The 7350-nt window shown below is 35.9% G+C and overlaps 1 long non-coding RNA gene across 1 annotated transcript; it reads left to right on the top strand.

The window, feature by feature from the left end:
• Nucleotides 1-4360: 4360 nt before the first annotated feature.
• On the top strand, nt 4361-6372 carry LOC110728734. Its single transcript, XR_002512751.1, has 4 exons — nt 4361-4698; nt 4814-4865; nt 5525-5644; nt 6172-6372. It is a non-coding gene; the product is annotated as an uncharacterized LOC110728734 (long non-coding RNA).
• Nucleotides 6373-7350: the final 978 nt, after the last annotated feature.

The raw sequence follows: 7350 nt of genomic DNA, 5'->3' as shown, positions 1-7350 counted from the left end.
GAAAAGAATAAAGTGAGTTGCAGATCGCGCTTCTCCAACTCTTTTACTAATTCAAATGTTGCGTGCAATGCATTAAGTTGCGCGTGGCATCCCAGCGCAACCTGTTTTCTTACGCGAGCCTGGACAGCGCGACCTACAAAGTTGCGCGCAGACACTGGTCACTTAAAAGACCAGTATTCACATTTTGATCCGTTTTACCCAACGGTTTCGTGCGAATTATCGAAATCTTTTATAATTGCTTTGCATCCGATCCTGTAGTTTATTTTCTTCTTATATAATTTTTTGCATCATCCTACATGCACAGCGTGCTTTTTGCCTTCCCTAAGAATACATTTTGGACGTGTTTCGTGAGCGTGTCTTAAGACGTTCCGTAGTGGTACTTTACGTAAAAGCTCCCATAGACAGGTTTGTCATTTTACTGTACTGGCTTTAGAAGTCACGTTCTTTTCTTTCTTTTTGGCGTGCACAACAAAAAAGGATGGCGTTCATACGGTGTAAAAGTGTATGGCGTAGGTGTTGCGTAAAATTTCACCTCTTCTCAGCTCTACGTGATCTACCTCTCGTACCTAAAAGGTAAAATTTCTTTACTTAGGCGTTAGCTAAATGAGTCGACTAGCGTGCCGAACCATCGGGGACAAGGCACATTCTCTATTTAAAGCAAATACGGTATTTAATGAGCGTACTCGCTTACCGAACAGTTAGGGTATCGTCCACCCCTTGTATAATGAAAGCAAATACGGTAGTTAGTGAACTTACTGACTTGCCGGATAGTTAAGGTTTCGTCCACCCCCCTGTATAAAGAGCGACGTACGATGTCGCATCAATGTAAACATGTGCCCCCAGTCTTGAGATACGTGTTTTCATCTTGTGGACAAAATCACTGAGAGAGTTGCCGATTTTCTTCTCTTTCACTAGATTTGGATATATGCTTCCAGTCCTGAGACATGTATTTCTATCCTGTGGACATCGAATGCTGCGTTTTGACAAGCGAATTGCCAAGAACTTTATTCACATGTTAGGCTACGAATGCCAAAACACCCCTTTTTATCATCTTTATAACTTGTAAAAATCAGGCTAAAGTTTCAATGACATATTGAGGGACTTTGGACCAACAATGACATAATTGAGAGGATATCATCCCCTTTACTCCTTTTTAAACCGATTTCTTCTCATGACTTGACATAACCCACAATAGCATTTACTTGTAAAAGCGTTCTACATTTGCAAAGGATCAATCTAGATTCTTTAGCGCACTAAGACTATAAAATACTTTTTCTTGCCTTAATAGCTACTTGTCTCAAACACTTAGCGAATCAAGGATCGTTTCGACGTCCTTAAATATTACTAAAAGATTCTCTATTCTCAGGGAACTTCACAGAATGAATCTTAGATTTATCTCCTTGACTACTTTGATCATTGTCTATTCTAGACTCGATCAAAGTGGGGGCTAACTGTAGCTACCTACTTTTGGTCTCTTGTCCCGAAAGGAAATGCGATGATGTTATAAAAACCCGTTCTTCATGATAGATCAAAGTTTAAGTGTTTATGGATAACGAAATGCATTATGAACTAAGTTAAAAACTCATATTTGAGACCAAGTTATCTTAAATCCTTGTTCGATTACTATTTATGGATAACATTTTCAAACATGTTTAAACTTGATTAATAACGGACCTAAATGTGGCAAATGCAATGATTCGATCCAATGGATCTTACATTGTTAAAACCGAGTCAAACAAATAAACAAACCATCATATTTCCATGCATTGACTATACAAATTGATATCCCTTTCAAATAGCTTTCCAACGGTATATTATAAGCCCGATTCCGAGCTGAAACGAAGAAGTTATGATCAAAACACTAAACCGGGCCCTAAAACCAAAAACCTTGCACTCCAACGGCAATATCTTTAGCTTCATAATAGATTTTAACCTAATTCCAACGGCATTGGAAACTAGACATTCAGGGATTTCCAATGATATCCCACACATTTTTATCCCCTTTCGCAATTAAAAGTTATGGAAGTTTTAAAAACGTGTTTTCGTATAAGGAAAATCGCACCCAACATAAATCATAAAGTTGCGCGCGGCACCAAGCCCAACATAGAGAGTTGCGCGTGTGACCTGACGGCGCGGCTCTAAAACCCTAAACCTAGATCCCTACGCCTATAAATAGGGGTCTTCGTTCAACCCGAAAGAGGACCGAAAAATCAAAATTCAAATACTAGCATTCTCAAAACCTTAATCTCTCAAGTGTTCTCTTACTATCATACTACTTTTCTTCTCTCTTCCCAAATACTTTCCAGCCCTAATTGAATCCATTGAAGTCCTTGGAGGTACAAAGAAGAAAGAAAGTCCATGAACGCATTAAACGGAGATTTAACATAAAGGGAGAACGGTTAGTTTCCTAAGTACTTAGATAAATCACTTTTATTTTATTGTTTAAATAACTTTAATTGAATAAGTAGTGTTGTTTGATAACTTTTAACAAGCTTTTAATTAATTTAATTCACATAAAATACTTGTGTTAATCAAGACTAGAATTTGAATAATTAATTGATTGTTTTATCACCTAAGTTAAGGCAAATATTGTTTATTTCTTTTTCTTTTCACGAATTTTATTAAAAAAAGAATAATAACGACTTTTGCAATGTAATTCCTACGTGATTAATGCTTGTAAAAAAAATCAACTAACTAAGATTTAGGTACCACGTTGCATATTTTTTTTTATGATGAAATTGTAATAAAGGAAGAGCTAGTAGAGGCCGTACTAAGGCTAGGATAGCGATTCCCTTCTAAAGGGAACGTTATCTTGGTACCCTCGCTCCTGAACTCATTTCTGGTTCATGTAGACCAATTTGGGCATGGGTAAACTTACGATTCGTGCTAATTATCCCTTGAACTCTACTTGGGAGTAAGGCATGAACAAGGTTTATGAGTTTTTCTAAAACTCATTGGCGACTTTTACTTGTTTCTTACAAAAAAGCGTGATGATAGTGCCATTGTTAATTCAAGGTTCCTCAAACAGTCAGGAATTCAAATCCTAATACACCCTAACAAATGTAAATTCCTAGCCTTCTAAAGGGCCATGGGCATTTAAGGAGAAGGATCCCCTACAATGCCAGACCAGCGCGACTCATTGAGATGCGCGCGGATTTCTCTGTGGCAGCATTTATTTTTAACCTATGCACCTCTAAATCCTTCATAATTAGGTTTTAACCTCGGGCTTAAGCCTAATTATGATCGGACTTTATTAATTGGGCCTTATTATTTTTATTTTTGGAGTTAGGCTAGTCATTTTTATGTTCTTGTGATTCAATCAGTTATCCATAAGTTTTCTTCACGTTGATCCAACATGAAATGATTTTATTTATCGTCATAGCACTTCTTGTCTGGACAGGATTCCAAAAGTAGATGTCTACATGGAGTAGGCCCATAGCATTGAGAAAGCTGAAGACGCAACGAAGTGGATGCTCCAAGTTTTAGCTCTTGCGCTCTAGAGTCGTGCTCCTATGAAGAGGCGGTGTTGAACCCACCGTGGAGGCCCTCAGAAACTGCCTTATCATCATGCATCATCCGGAGCTCACGGGGTCATTATCGAGCGCGCGAAGCAACGAGAAAGTGAAAAGAAACCCAGAAAGAGCGGCCGCGCCACCACTATGTGTGTGGGTGCGCGTGCCTCGTCCGCAAGCGCGCGCTTTTGCTCACGAGGGCGCTCATCCTTGTTTTCTAATTTTGCTCGAATCCTTTTTGGCGCCTCATATAAATACCTTTTTTTACCCAATTTTTTAAACATAATTTTAGTTTAGTTGAGTGCTTCTCTCTCTAGTTTTAAGGTTAGATATAGGAGTAGATTTAGATAGAGAAAGTGAGAGATTTAATTGGGATTTTAGAGATTGAAGATCAAAGGTGACAATTGTATTGAAGATCTCCATAATCAATCAATGAGGATTTTAACTCTATCTCATTTTATTGCTTTGTATAATTTCATGTTTGTTTGGTTTTATTTTGATGTTTCACTAGTGGAAAAATTGCTATTAGCAGCACCCTATTAGCAACTGACGTTATATATGTTAGTTACTAAAACACTTATTGTAACTGGCTAAAATAATGTCAACTACAAATATTATGTCATTAGCAACTGGCGTAATAATGAGCATTGCTAATACTTAGAGTATAAAAGCAAAAATTTATAGTAGCAACTAGCCTATTTAATGCCAGTTGCAATTACTTTAACATTTGCCACTGGCGTAACAATGTCAACTACTAATAAAAATTTATTTTAAAAATAAATTATTTACACGCAACTAGCCTTTTATGTCCGCTACAAATACTAGGTCAATCAAAATTTGAACAAATCATTTGTACCCTTGAAAGGGCCAGCTGCTAAAACAAGAGAATGAATATAACTATGACCCACCCAACTTCTCTCTCATTAAAACCCTCATTCTCTCTCATAAAAACTGCCTTCTCTCTCATAAAAACCTTCCACTCTCATGTTAAAAATCAAATATCTCGCTGAACTTCACTCAACCCTCGGCTCCATGCTCGCTGAACTTCACTCAACCCTAATATTTGGTACTTCATTGAAGTAATAAGGAACCCTAATTTCATGCTACACTCGATTAAAGTCATTTTCTGGATCCTCTCTTCTCGATTGAAGTTGACCCAGCCGTATCTGAATTCTCCATTGAAGCGGTATCAATGTTTATACTTTGTCTGTTTGAGGGGTTGTTTTTGTTCTTTAGTATTGAAAATATATATTCAAATTATGATTAGAGGCTGATCCATTGATGTTGTTTATGTTTATTAGGACAAGTGGTCCGACAAGACACTCATCGAAGGAAGGGTGGACAGAGAAAGAGGTGAATGGTAGCTCTTTATTAGATCCTCTATATTTTGAAATCATGCCTTAACTTTGCACTAGTTTAGTGTTTGATCAGATGTATATGTGTATTGGACTATTAGTGTAGTGTATGATGACTAGATTAAAACCAATGTTTTTACTTTTATAATGTTTTGCTGATCTTGAAAACAGGACAATCTTCTCATTGCTGTTGTAAAGAAATACAATGCGAAGAATTGGGTAAATAATAGCTGAGTGCAAACCTTTATACATAGTAGTTTCATTTGTTCTTTAAGTACTCCGTATTGTTTAAACATTTAACCTTGACTATTGTAAGAAACTTAGTCCATTTATTGAATTTACCATTTTGCTTTGCTGAAATATGATAGGCCCTGATGGCATTACAATCAGTTTGAATTTAGTTCATAATAAAAAGATTATATGCTTGATCAAGGAAAGTTTGTGAGGTGAATCTTTTACATGGTGAATATATACTGTAATTGTATCTAGTAAATTCTTGTAGTTGTTTATAATTTGTTTAATAACTTTATCTTTGAATATCCTCCAGCTGAGTCGGGAAAGATGGATGTGCAATGCCTACATCGGTGGCAAAAGTTTTGTTTAATTTTGGTTTTTCTTTATTTCCCTCTCGGCCTCTCATCTTTTGTTCTCATGTAGGTGGAACAACCATCTTGACCCTGTGATAAAGAAAGATGCATTGACAGAGGAGGAAGAATCACTTCTTACTTGCTATCACCAGAGAAAGTGGGCAGAAATAACATGATTTCTTCTTGGAAGGTGTTTTTATTAGAATTGGCAATCTTAGCATGATGATACAAATGGTTTATTATTTTGGCATAGTCAATTTTCCGGAGTAAATATGTTTTGACTTCTTAGTATTGGAATCATGCATGACTGACAATGCCATTAAAAAATATATGGAATAGCTCTTAGATATTTGAATGAGTTATCAATACCTCTGTTTAAGTTAGTGTGTCCACCAAAATACCAACATAATTGGACTCGCAGTGGTCAAAAACTCTTTGAATTTGAACAACTAATTGGTATACTTAAATCAATCTAGTAAATAGAAGTGGATTATAATATTTGGATGCTTCTTAACAATACATCAATACTATGTTGTGGGTGTATTTATTGCTATTGTGCTGTTGTAAAATTCAGTGCGTGTATTTCTCTCATAGAAACTTGAACCTCGAGCACTCAAGTTCGTTCTTGTCATGTTTTGGTGCTTTTTTGTTCAATTTTACTTATGTTTAGAAGAATTTCTAATCAATTGTTCTTTATTGTACTTTTATGTTTAGCAGGAAAACGTATGGCTAATGTAGTTGATTTGAGTCGTTGCTTCTCATAAATGTTGTCACTCCAGGAAGATGTCGCTGCTATTTTTTTATTTTTTTTTTTTGTTGGGTAGATTGGCAGCCTTGTAATTTTTATAAATTTGTATATAATGTATACAGTATAACACAATTTCGTTACAATAGTAACTTTTATAAGTATATGATATACATAGCAGTTCCTGCACAAATTCGGATAAAATTGTTTTTTATTTTATTTTCTTTTTTAATTTTAAAAAATGACTATTAGCAGCTGGCCAAATTATATGCCAGCTGCAAATAGATATAATTAGCAACTGGATGAACTATATGTCAACTGCAAATAGGTACTATTAGCAGCTGGCCGAGCTATATGCCAGCTGCAAATATGTACTATTAGCAACGGGCCTAGTTATTGGCCAATTGCAAATAATAGCTATTAGCAATGAACATGCGCCAGTTGCAAATAATATTCTCATTAGTAGCCCTCGCAATAGCAGCCCCACGTGCCAGTTGCTAAAAGCCACTTTTCGCCAGTTGCTAATAGCGTTTTTTCCACTAGTGTTTGATTCTTGATTAGTGTAATTGTTCTTGATATTTGGTTGATTCTTGATTTCTTTAGTTATTTGTTGATAGATGATGGTTCTGAGTAGTTGTTTGGCTAGGAATTGGGTGAAACTTGTATGATTGATTGATTGTGATTAATTTGGGAATTGTGTTGATTGATTGTTGAGATTAAAGTGATTAATATAAGTTTGCATGTGTGTAATTAAATTAGGCCTTAAGAATTATGCTAGATTGCATTGTAATTGCTAATGACACAACCAATTGATTTAGGAATTGCAATTATTGTTTGGTTTGGATTGTGATTCTCTTAGTTTGTTATTTGTAGAGACACCTACCTTAACGATTAGGAGATAGCTCTTTCATTCCACAACCATTGATTGGCATGTTCTTCCCAAGTTTTTTCAATTGTCATGATTACTTGTTGATCCCCATTCCTAGTGTTTTATTTGTTTGGTTGTTTGTTTGTTAGTTGTTAGTGTTACCCCTTTACCTTAGGCTTTGACCTAGCTTAGGCGCATAATTAAGAGCACTTGAACATAACCGTTCCTTTGGGTTCAACCCTTGACTTACCACTGTACTTGTATTTAGGTTTATAAGTGTTTA

Source organism: Chenopodium quinoa, unplaced genomic scaffold (assembly GCF_001683475.1).
Source record: "Chenopodium quinoa cultivar QQ74 unplaced genomic scaffold, ASM168347v1, whole genome shotgun sequence".
Lineage (NCBI taxonomy): Eukaryota > Viridiplantae > Streptophyta > Magnoliopsida > Caryophyllales > Amaranthaceae > Chenopodium > Chenopodium quinoa.
Note: the sequence above shows the minus strand (reverse complement) of the source record. Positions and strands in the feature narration are given on the sequence as shown.